The sequence below is a fragment of the Rousettus aegyptiacus genome, unplaced genomic scaffold, assembly GCF_014176215.1.
Source record: "Rousettus aegyptiacus isolate mRouAeg1 unplaced genomic scaffold, mRouAeg1.p scaffold_m13_p_8, whole genome shotgun sequence".
Classification (NCBI taxonomy): Eukaryota; Metazoa; Chordata; class Mammalia; order Chiroptera; family Pteropodidae; genus Rousettus; species Rousettus aegyptiacus.
The window spans coordinates 106,534,459-106,556,762 of record NW_023416311.1 but is presented as its reverse complement, the minus strand read 5'-3'; the positions used below and the strand labels follow the sequence as shown (position 1 = coordinate 106,556,762).

The 22,304-nt window shown below is 41.3% G+C and overlaps 1 protein-coding gene across 3 annotated transcripts in view; it reads right to left on the bottom strand.

Annotated features, from left to right (window-relative positions):
- The window catches only part of CTNND2 (catenin delta 2), a 751,200-nt gene that overhangs the window by 716,722 nt on the left and 12,174 nt on the right, over nt 1-22,304 (bottom strand). The window lies entirely within an intron of this gene.

Here is a 22,304-nt window from a genome sequence, read left to right as displayed (position 1 = left end):
CAACCAACCTGGTTAAATCTTTAAAATATTGACAGTTCGGTAAAAAAAAATGTAAAACCTCAACAACTTTATTGGACAGTAAATTTGAAGCACGAATCCGTTCGGACACTGGACTCCGCTTTATATGTCCTGGGTTTCCAATCTGCCAGGAAAAGCCGGAGGAACAGTGATTCCGTCGGAATTTCCGTGCCTCTACTTGAGCGTCCCATGGAAATTGCAGCAGTACTGAGAATGGAAAAATTGCTACTTCTGGTAACCAATTTGGAGTCTAAAGCTTATTTTTTTAAGCAGTGTTCTTACTCTCTTTATACTTGCTCACTCACACTGGGATTAACTAGCAAGTGATTTCATTACATATTATAGAATACTGTGATGCTTTCAAATCCTTAGAGGATGTGAATGTATAGATGGTGTATTTAATAATACACAAAGCTTTTTTTTTTTTTTAATAGGGATGTTTTATAACCAAGACTTACTGGCTATACAGATATTTCAATCTCGTGTTCAATTCTTCTGCTGAGACACATTACATATTCCGAGCGAAACATCACTCACGTGTCACTCTATGCCAGCGGCCCCCAACCTTCTTGGCACCAGGGACCGGAGCTCCTACAAGAATCTAACCCCTGATGATCTGAGGCGGAGCTGAGGCGGTGATGCTGGCGCTGGGGAGCGGCTGCGGATACAGATGGAGCTTTGCATCCTCGCCCACCGCTCACCTCCTGCTGTGCGGCCCGGTTCCTAACAGGCCACAGACAGACACTGTGGTACAGGTCCATGGTCCCAGGGTTGGGGACCCCGGCTCCCATGCAATGATTTTTTGCAAATTTACTAATGCTTCAACCGCTGGTCAATTCTGTAATCACATGTAGTCTTAGAGCATAGTTGTGAATGTTGTTGTTTTAATAATATCACATTTTGAAAAACATTTCAGATGATACGTGATCGGTAATGCTCAACACAGAGGTTTATCACCAATTCTCTATTAGAGCTAAAGACTTTTAAACTCACCTGTAAATTTTACTGTTTTAGCATTTAATTGAGTTTCTGAATACTGTATCTAAAATTCTATAATACACATAAGATGTATCCCAGTTACAAATAGGGGGAAAAAAAACGTACACATAAGTTTACTAGCTGTAAAAACTACGTTTCATGGAAGCCAGAGGTGGGCTGTTAATTTTTTTTTTAACAAGTGCTATAATACACCTTAAAACACATTTATAAGAATGTTAAACCACATTATTTAGAGACCAATTAGAGCTTTTCATTGACTTTCGTGCAAGCAGTGATCTCAACTACTGTGATGTGGCATTTACATATAATAATTCTTGAAGACTGGCAAATCCCCATTACTCCGAGATCTCATGGAAAACATCCCATCTCTTTAATCTGTATTTTTTAAGTACAGAGCGCGGCACGGAGTCTGAGTTGCCATCTGTATTTTACTGCTGCAGAATGTTTCTCCCGATAAAACAGAAGGTTTCTTTTTGTTGTTAGAAGGTAAAGCCCTCGTCTTCAGAAAGCCCTCTATTGCATATCACAATCTAAAGAGCACCAAGGTTAAACAACAGTGTTCTAGGAGGTCCTGGGGTGTCCATCCTATAACTGCCTTCTATGTTCTAAACCACAGAAAATGACTTGAACATATAACAAACTATACACATATGTAGTCCACTTAAACGCATATAGAACATGACTACCAACGATAGACTTTCACATTGTAGAGTCCCATTCGGCCCTCGGTGCTCAGCTACAGACTTGTAGAATCTACAGCCTACCCGACACGTCTATTTAAATGTCGAGTAAACCACTGGCATGTAACACAGTATAACATAATACACCTGCAACAGAATAATGAGAATAATGAAACAAAGTGCCCTACTGAACCCCCCACGCCTTATTCTCTCCGCCCTCAATGGATGGCAACTCTAGCCTTCCCTCTGCTATTGTCACAAATTTGGGGTCCTCTTTGGTCCCTCTGATTCTGACACTGCTGTCCAGTTTGTCAGCAAGTGCTTTGACCTTCGGAACATATTTAAAATAGGATCACTTCTCTCACCACCTCTACGTCACAGTCCAGACCAACCTTTTTCATCTGGATCCTTACAAGGGCCTCCTAACTGAGCTCCTGAGTCCACCCCAGCCCCGTGCATGATTTCTGCTGGGCAATCAGAGATTTCTTTTATAATGTAAATGCGATGTCATTCCTCAAGCCTGCAAAGTGAAAGCCAAAATGTGCTCTCAATGGTCTATATTGTCGCTAGATTTTCCCTTCCGTTGCCACTCTGGAGTCATGGCTACATCTCCCATGATTTTTGCCACCACCACCTCCCCATCGATCCCCCGCACCCCCATGGTACTCCAGGCACAATGTGCCTCCTTGTTATTCCCTGAGTGTATCAGGCATCGGGGACTCTCCCCTCGCTCTTCGCCCAGATAGCCATAAGGTTAACTGCCCCACCTCCTGGAAACTTGAGCTCACGTGGCACCTCCTCAGTGGAGCCTACCCTGACCTCCGTGTTTAGAATTTCAAATAGTGCGCCCCTGTCTTTTCACACCGACCCTGCTAACCCTGCTCTAAGCTTTTCACAGCATTTATCACATTCTGCTCTCACTGGGTGACATGGAATCGAATGGAAAATAAAAGCCAGGACTTCTTCCAACTGCTGATGTAACCAGATATCCATCTTCTATCCTATGGACAGATTGTTATGAAACTTTCCTCAAAGACCACTCTGTTAGAACCGATAGAAATGAGTAAAAATGAAAGCATTTGCTATAAGAATTCATGTTTGCTATAGTATTTTTAAGGACAGTTCATCAAATTTTGAGGAACTTTCCTTTCAAATCACGGATCCACCTAAGTATTCATTAACATGACCTTTTCAGATAGTAAAGGCACTACAATTCTGAAATAAACTTATATTCCATTTATCCAAAGAACTTACACTAAAAGTGCATTTGTAAAGTATGGCATTAAGAGATTGAAAAAAATGCATTTCTTAGCATTAATACTAAAACAGTTTTAGTATATTACCTTATAATCCTAAAAAGTTGACTTTTCGAAGAGTTACTAAAAAAAAATCATACTACTGCCATTTCAACTTCTTTCTCACTCCCCACCCTTCCCTCGAAAAGGAATCCTCATTTTATCATAATTATTAGCATTCTGTTTCTTAGTTATACTTCAATCTATTTCCTTTGATACATGGCTAACTCTCCCATTTTTAGCCTCCTGAGCGTTCTCAAACTCATTTATATTTATTGTCAATCCATTTTTGAACATGAATAAGGTGATACAGACAAGGGTGAAATTAAATCAAATATCAAAATGGAATGCAAATGAAATAGAATGAATATCATCTGAAGACAGAAGATAAAAATAAAATCTTCTGTATCCCATTCAATTGAAAAATTAGGGCTAAAATAAAGTATAAAGAGTAGTTAAGACTTCAAAACTCAGTTATACAGCTCAGATATGATTTCGAGGCTCTGTATTATACCTCACTCCCCATTTTAGCAATGCAACAAATTACATCTATTTTCCTCCTAGTCCATTTAACCCTTAAACTTATGAAAATATTCATGTGTTTATATCATGTCTTTGTAATAAAATTTAAAAGCTTTCTCTTAACCTTTCTCGTCGGTACCTGACACATTGTTACGCAAATAGATATTCAATAATAAAATTGTTGATTGGCAATTGTTGTTTCTTAGCATAAATGACCTATCTTGAAAAATATTATCTTTCAGAACTTGAGAGCAGTAGGTATCAAAGGTTTTTATCATTGGGCATAAATCAAATTATGGGGCCAGATATAATGCAAAAGGATCCCATGCATGATAGCTTCCCAGGTTTAGAAAGAATTGCTTTTGATTGGTAAGAGCATTACATGGAAGGATGCTATCAGGACAATGAAATTATTAATAACTTCCAGCTGTAAATTCAATTATTAGGACACTAGGTGCTTGTAGATGTGTTACATGGGCAAAGCAGGAGGGGAGAGAAGCTCTTTCTTCTCAGTGCTGATTTTTATGAAAATAATAAACTCTGAGCACCAGAAGCTCAACTTAACAATTGAATGTCAATACCATTGTGGTGCAAGTACATAAGCAGCTTTAAACTGTAATCACCATCCATATTCTACTGCTTCTATCAAAGCACCACTTTGAGAATACTATAATCCCATTTTTTAAGGCAACATGCTATACAGAAGCTAACACGTAGTGAGGAATAGGCTCCTTTACAGGTGTCTGAGACGAAGGGTTCGTTTAATGCACACAAATTCTAGAATTCCCTCTAATTCTTAATTTTCTATTAAGTAGGGATGGCGAGCATTCGAGATCAGCAGACGTACACCGAGGGTTAACATCCACTTATCTAAGGTCTAATCAGTGGCCTAAAACAGAACTGTCATTCCTCTCAATGGTCTGAGCCTTCTCTATTGTTCACCACGACTGGATTGTCTTCAGCGATCACGGGCAGATGCTTCTCCCCAGTGAGAGGTGGGGTTCGGGAGCTGGCCCAGAGATGCCACCAGCGTGGGCCTTCGCTGACGTCCACTTCAAAATAAAAAGATTTAGCTCACGGAAGCAAATCGCCATTTGATTTTAAAGGGAGACAAATGATGCAGCTCTTCTTCGAAGTGTTTTCCCAGTTATTCCGTAGAAATCGTCACTGTAAAACCAAGGAACAGAAGCCAGGCCAACGAGGCAAAATGCTGCGTTTTGGGTATCTTTGAATCCTCTGAGCATGATTCATGAGAAACTAACACGAGAGTCTTATAGCCGAGAACACTGAAAAGTTGATCCAGAGAGCCACCTTTCTTCCCTGGGATGACAGCCCGGCTTCCTGGTCTCGGCCTCCACGTGGCCGTCTGCAGGGCTGGGACGGGCACTCAGGTTGGCCTCTCTAGGTGCACCACGTGGCCACACAGGGTTCGGCAGAGCTTCTCGACCACGGGACAACTGACGTCACCGCTCACATAACTCTTGGTCACGGGGCTCTCCTGTCCACTGACACTATGACCTGGATGCTGGTAGCACACCCCTTCCCCTAGCTGCAACGAGCAAACTGTCCCCAGTCAGCGCCACGTGCCCCTGGAGGCAAAGCCACCCTCAGATGAAAACCACTGGTCTATGGTGAATCACTGGTCTCGCCCCAGATGCTAAGCTGTAAAACGGGCTAATATGAGACGGAGACAAGCATATTCACGTAGGGTCCTCTCAGGACAGATGCTTTAAGGTTCTGAGGTTCCTTTGTTTTTGTTTTGTTTTGATTTGTTTTTGTTTTGTAGCCCATCTGTTATTGAGAGAAAGATTTCGAGGGGCCTGAGATGGAAAGACCTATCTGATTTGAGAAAGGAGGGGAATTTAGCAATAACTCCAGAGGGAAAGGGACAAGAGAGAAAGGGGCCAAGAGGTGGTATAATCACCAACTTCTGTCGCCTTCCATGAAGTGAATAAACTCCTGATGTCATTAATAGCTTCTTAATAGAGACCGGCAAAGGTGTTAGATGTCCACTTCCGAGTTGAATCGCTGTGGAAGACAGAACAACACCCTTCAGAGATGTCTACAGCCTAATTCTGGGGACCTGTGGATTCTTTTATGTTGCATACAGAAGGGAGTAAAGATTGTAGACAGAATTAAAGCTGCTAACCGGCTGCCCTGGAATAGGCTGATAACCCTGGATTCGCCCAACAAACTCATGAGGGTCCTGAAAAGCAAACGAAGGAGGCAGAAGAGGAGGTCGAGGGGGTGTGCTGTGAGAAGGTTTGACCAGTCGTCGCTGGCTTGAAGACGGAGGAAGTCGCCAGGAGCCAAAGACTGTGGGCAGCCTCCAGAAGCCGGAAGAGGCAAGAAACAGATTCTTCCCCTGGAGCCTCCAGGGAGGAAGTCGGCCCTGGTGACACCTTGATTTGAGCCAAGTGAGACCCACATTGGACTTGTGAGAGAAGAGATTCGCGTTGCTATAAGCCACTCAAGTGATGGTAATTTATTACAGAAGCAATAAAAAAGCTACTACAGATATCTGTAACTGATTGATACAGCATATGAGGGCACAGGGCCTGGCTACAGGGAAGCCTGAGCAAGTGAACTATAAGGAACTATGCAGTGGGAGATGCCCGTAGCTCAATGGTCATATAAATGGGAGTATGGCCCAAGGTTAACCATCTATGAAAATCAGAAAGCCCTCGCTGACATCTACGACACAGGAAAATTAAAAAGAAATCCATCTCGGAGACCCACTGGGAGAATTTAAAGAGGCTGTGGATATATAAAGTGTGTAACAGCGTGCCTGGCACATTGTAAGTATTAAATAAATGTTTACCATGGATATCATACTGCATTTTCCCTGTGAACAAAATAAAAAAAGCTTTGGCCATAATAGAATCATCCCTCCTGTGTTGGCCTGATAACAAGCTACACTACTGCTCATGCAAAATCACGTGCCATTAGGTCTCTTAGAATCCTGAGAGTGATCAATAACCGCGTGCTATTCCGCGTGGTCCTGATCGATACGTGCGTGATTCCAGTCATCATGAACTCACTCCAAGTCACTGCCTCCCCGACGCCTTATCAGGAGCAGCAGGTAAGCTGTAACAATTGTTCTGGATATCTGCAAGCACATCTATCATCGTGACAAATGCAAGACATGGCATTAGATTTTCTCTACCCAGCCTCCTCTGACTATCACAAGTCTGTATGTGATAATACCAGATGATTCGATTTGAGTTTGTGTTGTAACGCCTGTGGAACTCCAAGGCAGAATGACCTTGCCTAGACCATCCACCTGGCTGGCGGAAGCAAAATCCACGGTGAAGCCAGTTCCAACCAGTTGAGCTGTTCCACAGAAGCATGAACTTGCGAGACGCTGCAGTGCTAAATTTATATTATGTTAATTCTAGCCAGGAAAATTGTCCTTTGCTCAGACTTTGGACTGATTTCAGGGGGAAAAAAAAAAAGTCCAGTAATTATTTGAGGCAAGAAATAATTGCTGTTTTTGTTTTTATTTGTGGGAAGAAAATACGAAATCACCAGAAACATTCCAGACGAAGAAGAACATCTCCGATGATTATAATCAGCCAGTCAGAACCGTAGCGAGTTGTTTTAAGATGTTCTCTCTCCGCTCCATGAAGATAAGATGGCAGGTCTGTCCCATTAACAGGATGCTCTGGCAGAAAACTTGGAGGTTGCTATTTGAGAGAGAAACAGTCCTCACTTTTCGAATTAACTGTGCATTAGAGCTGACGGTAACTTTTTTCCTTAGTGACAAACCGGGAGATTCTTTATTTATTCATTCATTCAATGATAACATCTATGCTCTCTAAGGCCTGTGCAGGTCTCTAACAGTGAGACTGAATCACTCGGCAAACCAACGGCAAAGCTGTAGTCCTAAGCCAAGAACTTTCACAGATCGGAGCAATCGGCATCTCTATTTAAAAAATGCAAAGTTACAGGGTAACTAAAGAAAATAATCTATTTACGAATTATAAGAATATATTAAGAACAGAAGCAGAATCCAAGCACTGCTAGACGCCTACAGTTTCTCCTTATTTCCGGAACCTACTCACCTGAGGGTCCTTTCCTAACTGTCATGGAGTTGGGGACATATACAGGGCTTCCGTGCCATCTTTAATCATCCGAGAAAAAGCAACTATCCAGGAGCTGAAGCAGCGAGAGCAGAGTCCCAGAATGGAGACTGGCTCTGATATTTATGATTGCGCATGACCTTGGGCAAGTCACTTCACCATTCCTATCTTCAGGTTTCTCATCAATTGTACAGGGCTGCCTCCATTCTCAGAGGATTCCTGGGTGGCTTTATTGTTTTGTTTTGTTATCGTGTAAAACTCTGACACATGCACATTTATAAGAAATGATCTCAGTTGAGCTGTCACCATAAAATAGAAAGTGAACCCTATGGTTCACGTCAGTGCTTGCCACACTGTCTGTCCACTGTTACCCAGAACTGGGCCTGGGGGAGAGAGGGCAGATCCAGGGATAACTCCTCCGACGACCGAAGCCAGGCTGGATGCCAGCAGCAGGCCAGTCGCAGGAGGATGTGAGGTGTGTGCCGCAGGTGTCCCTGGCCTCACAGCCACCCTCCCCCCAGCGCTGCCTGCTGATCACACGGGCCACCACGAAGGCCTGGACCGGACTGCTTGTTGGCTTCCCTGTGTTCCAGTCTGACACAACTCTAGCGTGAATTCCCACTTCACGTCAGCCTCACGCGGGCCACGGACGACGGGAGAGTACCAGAGGGAGCATGTCACCTTCGAATGAGGGCTAAAACCCGCACGTGCTAAGTGAATCAAACTTTGATAGTAAACGACCAGATCGTCAGATTTAGATGATCGTGGAATTTCATCTGTCCTTTAAGAGCATCCGACGCGACAACAACAACCACAAACATGGGCAAAGGACTTGAATGGACCCGCCAGGAAGGAAGATCCACAAATAGCAAATAAACACATGGAAAGGGCGCTCAACGGCATCTGCATTAGAGAAATGAAAGAAAACCCCTCCGTACCCACTAGCATGGCGATAACTGAAACATGGAAAGTACGCGTCGGTGAGAATGTTTTATTATTACCTCCCGTGCATCGCCGTAGGAACACGCGATGGGAAACACTACAGCGGCTCCTCCAAAAGTCTACCCAGAACTGCCACGTGCCCAGCAACTCCGCTCCTCCCTAGGTCTATACCCCGAAGGCTGAAGCTGGAGACTCGAAGACACGCTTGTACGAGCAGCATTCTTCACAACGGCCAGAGGTGGAGACGGCCACGTACCCCTTAACAGATGACTGTATAAACAAAACGTGGTGTGTCTACCTGTACGATGGAATACTATGCGGCCACAAAAAGGGGCGTGACTCCCATACGTGCCACAACACGTACGAACCAGGGCGGCGGCGTAACATGAGACGAACTTTGGCACACGTAAAAGAACAAACTTTGTACAATTCCGTTTACATGAGATACCCAAAATAGACAAATTCTTACAGAAAGCTGAATGACAGCTGCCCGGGGCTGAGAGGGAAAGGGAATGGGTATACAGAGCTTCCATCTGGAACGATGGGCAAGCTCTGGAGATGGAGCGGATAGTTCCACAACACTGTGAATGCAATACCACTTAACCAAATACTTAAAAATGGTCCAAAAGGTAGATTTCATGTTTATATACATATATAAATATTTTTTTTTGCTCCAATAAGAAAGTACTTATTTATTTAAAGTATTCCCCAAGAGGTGTACCAAGGTATGCAGAGACAAAGCAATCTGGACCAAATACAAGCTTTTCTAGTTCCTGAATCAGGGCACTGAGGTATCAGGGACAACATGAGGAAATGGTTAAGAAAGGAGGAAATGGGTTTAATTTCTTGACATAGCAGCTAACCTGGATGAGGATGAAAATCTCAACACGTCTGCTCTTCAAGAATGCTGGAAAGACCTTGATGGGTCATGACAGAGAGGGCCAAAGGATCGGGTCCCCACAACCATGAGTTACCCAGCTCACAATGCTAATAGCGCTAAGGTAGGGAAACCCTGATCCACGTGAACGCTGATCCTGCTCAGCCATTAAAATGGGACAACAGAGACATTCATGACCTAGCTGCGCGGGAAGAAACAGTGGAGACCCAGATCTGCTAACCAAGAACATACAATCGCAAAGTCCCTTGACTTAAATAAACTTGGCAATAAACAAAAAGTTCCCTTAGCTCAATTTCCTGAAAAAGAAAGTGCTAAAAATGCATCAAGTACTAGGCTGACTTTTACAAGGCAGAGCAAAGAAACCTGTCGTCTCCACATCTTTCTGAGGAGCAGAGAATGATCTTCCCAGGCTGCTACCTGCTCCTCTGCTGCCTCCACCCAGTCATGGGGAACTGGCCCCAGGACATGCTGGGGCAGGAAGTGGCAAGAAAATGACAGTCAGTGCCGAGAGGGAAACGTCCTCAAACTCCAAGTCAGGTGCAGAGATCAAATTTACTACGGACTGATCAAGACGTAAGTTTGTCACATTAACTTATGGAAAACTAACCTTTGGTAAAGGCTCAGGGATGAGACTTCCCCATCTAAGTGACTGAATGTTCGTGATCCCCTACCCTCTACCAAATGCATACGTTGAAATCCTAACAGCCAAGGTGATGGCGTCTGCAGATGGGACCTCTGGGAAGGGATTAGGTCTTGAGGGTGGAGCTCCTTTGCCTCTTCTGTCATGAGAGGTCACAGCAAGAAGCCAGCAGCCCATGAACCTGAAAACTGGCTCTCACCAGACACTAGACCTGCTGGCCCCTTGACCTGAGACTTTTGTTGCTTAAGCCACCCAGTGTATGGTAATTTGCTACAGCAACGCAAACTAAGACACCATCTTTCGTGTTCATGTGGCTTGGTCTGCGGGAGACATCGCAAGGAAGCAGACACGTGCCTTAACCTCTCTCTGTCTCAGTCCCGTCACATATAAAAGGACTAACATAGTACCTACCTCATAGGTTGTTAGGGGGATCCAAGGAGTTAGTTACGAAAGGCCTCCCACTAATGGCTGGCACAGGAAAAACACTAAGTCTGTATTGGTAAAATAAGGACTGTAAATAGCACTTAATCTAAAAGCGGTCAACCCCACCATTGTAGAGAAGGAACCTGAGGCCCGGAAAATGCAAGTGTGATGTCCAAGTTCCTATGCCATCTGAGGTCAAAATTAAAACGGAAATGTTGCGTCACCAGTACCCGAATACTCAGTATCTCATATGAAGTCTTCCTGCCAAAACAGAAAAAAAAAAATTCTTTGAAGACTTGAGGTGAGGAAATATTTTCATGTAAAACTGTTATTCACTTTGTATCAAAAAGGTTAATATTGCATGTAATATATAAGCAGAGGCAAATCCGCAGTAATTTGAAATAATTAAACTTATCAATGTCAAAGTAATATTTCTCAAGCTTATGGCTAATAATAATAGTCTTTATTCTCAAACCCTTGGGTAGAGTGGATGTGATGCTATAAAATAACTGAACTAGACTAAGTCATTTGATTGTTGTGTTGCTTTTAGAACTGGTGACATATACATTCAAAATACTGAAATAGCTCATTCTCTGTATTACTTTGAAGCAAATCAACAAAATACATTCAGTGCAGCCATATTTCATGGATCTCCTTTCTGTTTACCATTTAATTTATTTCAGAGCTATCACATTTATAACAACCTGAATTAAAAAAAAAAAAAAAAGGATAGTAAACTCTATCAAAACTGAACTGACAGTTGACCAAGTTCTCATAAACTATACCAAAGAATCAAAGCCAGACTTTCTGGCACCCCCTAGAGGCTCGATTTCTGTCTGAGTGACCTACCTCCATACACTACTTGGTTCCTTCTTGTGATGTTAACATCTTAGCAATTTAAAATGAAACAAGTCTTCAAAACTTCTGAGACCTGAGACCAGATAATAATAAGAGACAACTGCAGAAGTAAGAGTTTTCATTGGCAAATTTCATATTCTATTATAGTGAAGGAGAAATGGTAGGTAAGGAAGCATGATTTGCTTTGATAATGTCTGGATATCTCCTGCGGAAAACCTATTCATTCTAAATAGTTGTTCAATAGTCTCTTGCGTATCTACCCAAAACTCATATCCAAAAACAAAACAAAAAAAAAACAAAAGGTAGTTCCGAGATGTTTACACTGTGTAAAGCAGAGCACATCCACACACAAGTATGTAAAAGTTAATTGATATCGTGATACTACCTGAAATGACCTGAATTGACACTTTAAAATGGAAACAGTTACTCTAAACCATGACCTTCTTCTACAAACCAAACAAGCCAGCCAGCAGAAGGCAAACGACAGTCTCTTCCCAGGAGGGCTGAGGTTTCTTCTCACTAACACTTATATTTTTATCTTTCAAAGTGAATTGGGTCACAAGAAGATTTTATTGACCGTCTATGAGTCTGCTACTTTATTATAAAGTTAAAATAAAAATAAAACATAATGTATGTAAGTCACCTCTCCATTCTGAACCAAAGAACGATTGGATAGAATTAAATATCCAGCACCCCCTTAATTGCTTGTGGCAGAGCTGAAATATCAGTTCTGTTCCCTTGAAAGAATGCACAATGTTATTTATATACTTGTGTATATATACATATGCACACACACACACACACACACACATTGGAGATTGTATATATAATCTTTCAACGAAGTGACTTAGGTCACGAATCCATTTAACAAAGAAGAGCTCCCATCTGAAAGTCCACAAGTTTAACATTTAACCAGAACTAAAATCAATATATCACATTCCTTCAACAAACGGACTCTGCATGTACATGTGTTTGTACATACAGACATACACATGTAATTTAAAAGCACATAAATATTTAAACAAAATAGATAACACAGAAAGTGAAGCTAAGAGAAACGGTTTACACTGTGGATAAAAGATTATCTTAAAAACATACCACGTATTCATGAGTAATAATGCTACAGACTGAAACAAGTATTCAAAGCTAACATTGTTTTGATTTACGCTTCACTCTAATTGGCACTGGATTACAATCATTTTGTAAAGTGTATTATAATACCTCAAAGTTAACTTTTCAAAGTTATTTGAATTATCATTATAAATAAACCATGAAAGAAATAAGCCATATTTAACATGCTCCTATTTGATCGAGAATACATGCTGATTACTTTCTACAGTTTTGACAGTTAATCCTAAAATTCCTTTGGGATTTGTATGTAAGCATTCATATCATCTACAAATATTTTCTAATGTTTTTCTTCTTTTCAAATTCTTTCCTTCTTCTAGCTTTTCTTGTCTTATTGTGATGGCTGAAGTCAGAAAGTGGTGAGAACACATATCCTTTTTTCATGATTAAAATGGCACTATAAACCTAGACATTCGGCATTACTTAGGCTAAGAATACTCTCTTTAATTCCTGGTCTACTAAGAATTAGTACTTATTGACCTAATGCTGACATTTATTGAAATTTTAAAACACTGACTGAAATGACCACTGGTTTCTCTCCTCCATCTGTAACTACGGTGATATTACAGTAACTGTTCGCTGGTCCCTTACCTGTGTCCTAGATCCAACCCTCTACCTTCACAGCTCTGTCCTGTACTATGGCCTGCTTTGCAGGCGGTTTTCTGTGCATCCATAACAGCGGGCTTCCAGTTAAATTTAGTAACTGGAGGGCCCTGGCAGGAGGCTGGACATGAGGAGATGGCGAAGTATTCCTGTCCCTTCCTCTCATCTCCCACGGCCTCGCTGACAGATGCTGCATCCCCTCCACAGCTCCGCATCCTGCTGGACTGGCCTCTCCTTCTGGAAGATCCAGGCCTAGGGTCCTGACGACACTGCCCTCCTCTTATTCTCTTCAGGATATTACTTCTCGACCTCAGCACTATTGACATTTTGGGGGGGTCACATAATTCTTGGTTGTCCCAGAGTTACTTCTCTGCCCTCCTGTTTGACTTCTCGGCTTTTCTCTCCACTCTGTAACCAATCCCCTACATCAAACTCCCTCTGTGGCAAATGCTAAGCTGTCTGTGACTGAAAAAAAAAAAAAAATTTCTCTTACTAAATCATACTTGGATTCTCTGGAATGACTGGACCATGCGTATTTAAAATAGCTGGCTTTTATCTGCTTCCTTTCATTTCGTTTCAAAACCTCTTTTCCCCCTAATTTCTTGAGATGAATACTTAGCTCATTAATTATCTATTTTTCTTCTTTTCCATTACATGCATTAAATGCTAAATATTGGTCTCTATATACTACACTAGCTACATTCTTTGAGTTTTGCCATTTGCTGTTTTAATTGGCATTCAGTTATAAACCTTGTCTAAAACTCATTATGATGTCTCGAAGTTAACTTTTGAAAGTAATTTTGAATTATCATTATAAATCAGGCATATAAGCAATTAGCCATATTTAATTTGCAAAAGGAGCATTTTCAAAAAATAAGAAAGTAAATTTTACTATCAGTATTACCAATAATTGAGTATGCTTGGAAATAATCCCAAATGTTTAAAGTATCTATTGTTGAGACGTTTTTATTTCCTATCACTGCCCAATCCACAGCTGGAAAATAAAAAGTCTGAAAAAATTTTTTTCCAAATTTCAACAAACATAATTATCATCATCACCATAATCATCATCATATTCCGTTCAGGAGTATCGCTGATCTTTAATACGAGAATCGAAATGTGAGGGACAAATGCTTCATTTCACTTGGGAAGAACTGCTATAGTATAAATGAAAAAAGACCATTTCAAATTATAAACATCAAACTGTTTAAAACTATACATAAATCCACCTAAGAACTGAAAATGTGTAAGCACCAAAGAGCGACATGCAAAATTTTGGGACTTTCCATATGGCAGAATCAAATAAATAAATCTTGTACATAAGAAATACAGGAGACAATTATCTTCTATTCAAGCCTTTTTCCTTTAAAAGTGCTTTACAGAACAGCTTAACGATGTCACACACACAAACACACACACACACACACACTCATGCACAGGTACACAAAGGAACAGAAATATTGGAAGCAATCAGAGACATACTCAAAAAAATGTGATTATATCTTTTCTGAATCGTTTTTCGTTTTATACGTGAAAAATGACATCACCGTATATTAACACACGTGGTGTGACAGAATTAAACAAAAGACTCTATTATAGATATTGCGCTTTTTCCTCAGTTCTGTTTCTGAAAGACTTCTCTGTCTTCTTTGCTCTCTCTCCTCACCAATGTGTGTTATTTCTTGTAAAAATTCCCTCACTTAGTCTCTGGGATGAGCTCCCCAGAGAGGTCAGGTCCAAGTCCAAGGGTTCAGAGGAGCCCAAGAAGCAAACAGCATTTGTACTTCTGTTTATTGCCACCTTCAGGGTGGACGGATGCTTAGACAACACAGGAGTGGCAAGGGTCTGGCAGGGTTCTGCCACCCGTATCTCAGGCTGCTCACGGTGACATCAGAGAACTCTAAAGCTCGGGCCCCTGCGAAAGTGACTGGAAGTTATTTCCAGCACCCTCAGCTGAAGTTTGTAGCTGAGATTCGTTGACCACAAATGCGGTGTCTTCAGATTATTATTTCATAAGAGCCATGGCAGTTTCCCGCACGTCAGCAGCCACCCAGCACTGAGACTCTCTCCTGCCCGGCCTCCATGCTGCCCTCCCCCAAATCCCCTCAGACCCCAAGAGAGAACAGCGGCCCAAGGGTGCAGGCAGCGCTTGGGTGCCCGAGAACCACACCTGCAAGTCACGGGGAGAGCTGCGGCCTCCGGGGCATTTGACTGCGGGCCTGGACGGCTCAAATTAATAACATTTTTTTCGTTTCTGTCTGGGCAATTACACTGGAAGCTTTTTCCAGGGCCCTTCAAGGCCTCCTCGCTCTTTGATTGCCTCTGCCAGCTCCAGCCGCCCCGGCGCAGCAGAGCTAGCTGCCTGCAGAGCAGCCTGCGGTTTCCATGGAGACGGTGCCTGCGTGGAGGGGGACAAGGAGGCGGATGCCAAGTGGAGCAGAGCAACCTGACCGCTACGCCACCGGCTCTCGAGGTCCTAGGGACTGACACGGCAGCGAGCAGGACAGGAAGGCCAAAGAAATGACGAGGCGCGGGGTGGTGGGCAGAGGCGAAAGAGAGATGTCTGAAATTGGCACGAGTCTCTGGACACAACGCCCTCCTTCTACCAAAACGGAATATAACAATCGGCGTCGCAAGTGTATTTAGGCAATGGTGCATGTGCATGCGTCTGCATGTGCGTATACACGGGAAGAACCGGATATGTCTTCTCTTAACATCTGGGAACAGCATTTCTAGTAAAGTTAATTTTCATGGAAATATCAAAAACCAGCAAGACGGCTTTGAAGTGTGCGACCATTTTATTTGAGCATGTTATCATAATATTTATTCCTCACCATGATTCATGCTTTATTCTGTGCCATTAATGAGACTTTGATATTCGTTTCTTCTGACATTTATATGAAATCCTCAATTTTTATTTTATGTACAAGAAATCTGAAGCAAGTTTTGTTTCACTAATAAAAACGGTAGGCTGAGGAACTCCTAAAGGTAAAGGGTATTTGTAAGCTGTCCCGACTCTAATTCAAAGGCTCCACGGAGTTTTTTCCTCTGCTGCGTTCAGGGCAGCTCAGCCCCACGCCCGTTCTGCTGGGCTTCCCTCCTCTCTCTTTAAAGTTGAGTGTGGCCACGTAATTCACTCCCCCTTCTGGGACAGGAATGAGTGACAGATGACTCAATTGTCCACGTCTCTTTCCCTACCTCGATGATCACCAAGAATGTGTTAAGATGTAAGAGCCATTAGCCTGGGCCCCAGAGTGACTAGGATTATCCAAATCTCTACTCCTAGGTTTCAATGACCCATGCCAAAGATGCCCCAATTTAGCTAACGAAATGGGGGGGGGGGCTGCTTGGTAAAGCAGCATAACCCAGCTTCTGTGAATGGATACGCAACCGCCTTGTTCAATCATAAAATACTGCGATTAAGACATTATGCTCATTTGTATGAGATACCCAAAGAAATTTGAGAGATTCCCTCTTTAAGGTGGCAGTCTGACAAGTTAACAGATGACTAATGTAAAAGGCAATATACGAAATACTCCACAGTGAATGAAAAACAAAATTTCTGTAAGAGTTCGCTTTGGGCTGAGGTTAAGACTAGAAGGCTTAGTACAAGAAAGTGGTGTGTAAGACTGTGGCATTGAAGAATCAATAAACCGAGAAGGCCTTCTACCACAAAGAAGCTGTGACAGCCTGTGACATACCATAAAGGGTTGTAATTATTATTAAAGCAAGAAAAACGTGGGTCTTATAGTGCCAAGAGACTCTGCCTGGGTGGATCCAGTTGAATGTGAATTACAGAAAAAAACATATAATTTTTTGAGTGTAAGTATAGCCCGTGCAAAATCTGGGATAGACTTATGCAAAATAAAAAAATAAACAAAACTATTGTTTTTACCTGCAATTCCAATTCAACTAGGGATCCTGTATTTTCACTTGCTAAATTTAGCAACCGTGGATATATCCTGAGGATTGCACGGGTTGTGTACTTTGGCTGGTAGTGAGGCATTAAAAGTTATCAGTAAGATGATTCATCAAATAAAAACTAATTACATTTTTTGGGGGTTTTATAAATAGAAGTAAAGATTCCCACTTATTTTTTAAATGTTTTCAAAACAGATGACAATGCCCTTACTTCCACAGAAGCCACAAACAGAACAAAATATATGGAGAAACTTTACACATTTTGAGTTATCCATATCTTATAAATGTAATCATCATCAAATAAAAAAATGAGTTTATTGCTTTTCTCGTAACTTTAAGAGTTTATTCTCCCTTCCCTTACCTCAACCATAAATCCACAATATGGATGATAAAACAAAGTTTATGCTTATCTACTATTTGTGAATTAAGAAATCAATTTGAATCTCAATTCTAAAATATTAGGACACAGGCCAAGCCTATTAAAAAATCAAACAAAAATGTCCTTTACTGAGATATTTAAAACTTTAGAAGGTGTTTTAAAAACTGCTAGTGTTAAAAAGTAGATTTGAAAACTAAATAACCTTTATCTTTCATAATAGTTTTAGGTTTACAGAAAAATTACAATGATGGTACAGAGAATATACCCCACACCTGATTTCCCCCATTACAAACACCTTACATTAGTACGATACATTTGTTACAATTATTGACCCAGTATGGATATGCTAGTATTAAGTAAAGTCTGTACTTTATTCAGATTTACTTAATTTTCCCCTAAAATCCTTTTCCTATCCCAGGATCCTATCCAGGTTGCAAAACCACATTTAGATCTCATGTCTCTCGAGGTCCTCTTAGCTCTGACAATTTCTCAGACTTTTGTTGTTTTCCATGACCTGGAATGTTATGAAGACAACTGATCAGATATGTTGCACAGTGTTCGTCATTTAGGATTTGCCTCATGTTTTTCTCGTGACTGACTGGGGCATCCATCGGTTTTGGGGAGGAAGCCACAAAAGTCAACCGCCGTTTTCGAAACATCGTATCAAACGTACAGATTTTTTAATAGACCATTTTTATGAACTGCTTACTAATATTCTTAGAAACATATTTTAACGCCCCCAATTTAGTTTTGCCAACAAATCTAGTCTGAAGTAAACACATGGACAAGACTCAGGATCTTCAATCATATCAATGAATGACGTTTTAATATGGGTTCTAATAACATTTAGAATGATCATATGACACTTTAAAGTACAAAGACAAAAAAAAAATCAGATGAAGCTTAGAAAAGAGTCTCATGAAAATATTAGATCATTACATTCATTTGTCTTTTAATTACATTCTAACTTAATAAATAAGTAAATAATTTAAATAAAGAAATAATAAATTTAAAAAAATTTTTAAAAGGCAGGTAAAACAGAATCACTGATGAAGAAGAGTAGCTACCTATGGCAGAGTGACAGCCTGCATCCCACGCCCCAGGGCCAACACACCTGCTCACAGCTCTCTAAGTTTCTCAGGCGCTTAAGTTCATTCTTCCCAGCCTTGCCAACCTTAATCCAACCAATAATTTTCCCCACGACCCAAGCTGGCGCATCTCCCTTGCGACTTGAAAACACAAGAAAATTTGACTCTCTCATTTGTTATTAACCCATTAAGCGGTGAATTTCAAGGGGAACTATATAAATGTTATTTTGCAGTAATTAATTAGCTCCTCGATTAATGAGGTTAATGATTAGGTTTAAATTGCCACTTTGTAGGTCAAAGGCGGTTACTGTTAGCAAGTGCACACGACCCTAATACTCTCGACAACACAGTGATGGAGGCCTCAATCTGTATTTTCCAATTTCCCAGAAAGACTCGTAAACAGAAGCCTTCTCAAGGCACGAGCTACCTTGTAAACGATCAGGTGAGAGGCCCATTTCCTACTTTGTGAATGACTCGAAGCCAAAAGCTGAAATGATCACAAATCACGCTGAATGTCAAGAGCCCAGATGAATATTGTGAGAAGGAGCCAGAATGCCACCTGCCATCAAGCTCGTGAGGCGACCAGCATCCAGGCAGGGGCATCAATGACACACTTTCTGTTAAAAACCCTCAATCTGCTCCCCAAGACTAAACTGTGTCAGTGATTTTAAGACATGATTTACAAACAGATTCGAAGTTAAAGATGCAGAAATACGGAGCAAATATGGTGCTCCAAGAGAGAATCGATTTAATCCAAATCTTTGCTTGAGTAGGCAGCAACATTTTAAACATCAAAGGCAACCACCTTAAAATACTCTTATTAGGTAAGAGGAAACTGCCCAATCTAATGATGCTGGTGTAATAACTTCGAGAACTTTCTATGTGGAGGCTTTATATTTCAAAGACATAATCTGACTAAAGGCATCACTAATTGAAATAAAAAGGGAATTTTTGTGATAGCGAAGTCCAAATATGAGATATGAAAGTTTATAAAAGCAAATATTTCTTGTCCTGTTAATAGTAATACTTTACCAGAAGGAAATAAACATAAGTGTGCAATTACTAAAATACCAATCCTAAAGTCATAAAAATTGGCTTCTGATATTTTGTTATGCAGCAATTTAAAAAATCCATATCCCTGACACATTAACCTTTGTTCTTTATAAAACAAATAAAAAAATTTCCAACATACTTCATTCAATGCCTCAGGGCAAGAGTGACGCTGGCTAATTCTGTAGTAATTTCAAATAATTAACTTTTCTTTCATCTGGCAAAATTCCAAATCATAGATGGTATCTTCAACTTCAACATGGTGGGAAATGCAATGTAAATTCATCTGGAGAAAATAAATCCACTTCTAATGATTATATATGACATTTTTCCCAGTTTTCCCTATACTTATCAATACCTTCTTTTAAATGCCTTGATAAAAAAAAAAAATATCCAGAAAGTACTCAATATTTTCCTGTTTTTCAGAGCCCACTACTTTTCTTTGAGACGACAATTATTGTTCTTTGAAAACATAAACTTTGTACAGCTCTATTATTTTGTTCTAAAAGTAAGCTTAATATCCTCCTACAGCAAAATTCCTGGGATATTTGTACTCCATTTACTCCGAGATAATCTGCCTCTGATAAATAACTTGCTATACTCGAGGATGCCAGGAAATCACATGACAACTGGTTTGATAGGTGAAAGCACTATATTAGATCTGCACATGGAAAAGAAGCAGCTTATTAACTAATGATCGTATCGATCTGACATTCGGTCATTCAGTGACAGATTATCTGTCTTCTATGTTCCCATTTCAACCTATGCTGCGATATGAATCAATAATTATTCTATATTAAAAATTTATCCTCCCTACACATCCACTTAGAAGCCAGCTGTGCATTAATGCTCATGAGTTCCTATTTATGCTACGTCGGTATAGATTTTCAAGTCGTTTTAATGACCAACCTTCAAGGAGGTTGCATTCTAATAAGGGCAGACATGAAAACGAACTTGCGAACCAATAAGTAAATGGGATGGTTTCCAGTTCTCGGACGTTTTGTGGTGAAGATAAACCAGGATAATTGTGAGGCAAGACACTGAAAGAGGTCTACTGCTTTAGCAAGGCGATCGCGAGTCAAAGAAGGTGGCCCAAGGGACTGCAGCCTAATACAACCAGAGGGAGCGAAGGGGCAGGCGAGATAAGACAGGAAGGGCTTGGACCTTTTTCTCTTTGTCACCGTCAGGGTGATGAGCAATGGCAAGATGTCAGTGGATGGAAAGGGAGCTCTCTGCCCGCCGTGGGGATGAGCTGTCGGAAGCAGAGAAAAGGCAGGGTGGCCAGCCGGCAGCCTGCCGCAGACACCCTGAGGAGGTGACGGTGGCCTGCACCCGCATTTTAAGACTGAAGGGGACAAGAAGTGGGAGGTTCAACCAAGATGAGAGTATCTATGGAATTCTGAAAAAAAATACTCGCAGAAAAGAACTTCGGGATAACATGCGCCGGGAAATATAGAAACGGGCATCTAGATGCTCCTTCTGTCCAGCACGTTGTTCTGTGGATCTGCCACAGTCCATATTTTATCAATCGAAGCGAAACTTTTAAAGTGAACTGAATGGTTTAAAAAGCAAACTGAATGATACTTTAAAATACTTTAAAGAATGATGCACATTATTGATCAGTAATTTCTATTCATTTAGCAACTAATTAATATCAAAGACCCCAAACCTGCCACTTTGGCACTGGGACCTTGCTGGTTTTTTCCTGTGGTGTCTGTTATGGATGGAATGTTTTCAACCCCCTCCCCCGCCCCCCTCCAAATATATATATATATATATATATATATATATATATATATATATATACACACATATATAAATAAAATATATATAATGCCCCAACTTTAAATGCGAGGGTGTTTGGAGCTGGGTCCTCAGGAGGTAATTAGGGTTAGATTATGTAAGGAGATGAGGCCTTCATAAGAGGACCGGTGGTTTTATAAGAGAGGCATGCATGTATCAAGGAAAGGCGACTTATGCCCACATATGAAGGCACAGATAGAGGGTGGCCATCTACAAGACAGGAGGAGAGCCCTCAGCAGGAACCAAGTCAGCGGGCACCTTCGTCTTGGCCTTCCCAGCCTCTAGAACCGTGAGAGATAAGTGTCTAGTGTTTACGCCACCAGTCTGTGGTGTTTAGTTATGGCTTCCTGAACTGGCTAAACACTGAACACAGTGTTTGCGTTTAGTGAAATCAGGTTTCATTTAGTAAAACCCGAGTCAGGATGCAGCATCACAACATGTAAGCCACTGGACGTGACTTCCCGAACTTCTGCGACTGAGAGAACAAGGCAAGTTCCTACGCTTGGATTTAGGAAGTACTTATGCCGCTCGGCATGGTGCTCGATTGTCCACTCAGTGCTACGGAGAAGTCTGAAGACCTGCTTTCAAAACGTTCTCTCTCCTCCTGGTGATCCACAAACAGCTTCGCAATTTCTTCTGACATAACGATATTCTCTATAACATCACACATCTGCACACCGCCAACACCTGAAATCTCACACCGCATCTATATTTTTAAGCTTAATACGCACAGGCAGCTTAGCTGCTTGATATGATGGAGGCGGACTTCTCCACGTGCCGGGAGAATCACTGCAATGGGGTACTCAAAAGTGCTGGGTACCACGTGCATATACAGGGATAACTCACCCGCCTGGACTGCCCTTCTTAACACCGTACAATGCTTGCAGAAGCAGCCCTATCTTATGCCAAATGACCAACGAAATCTATCTTCGAAGACACATCAGCAGTAACCACACACTTAACAATGTTCTACTT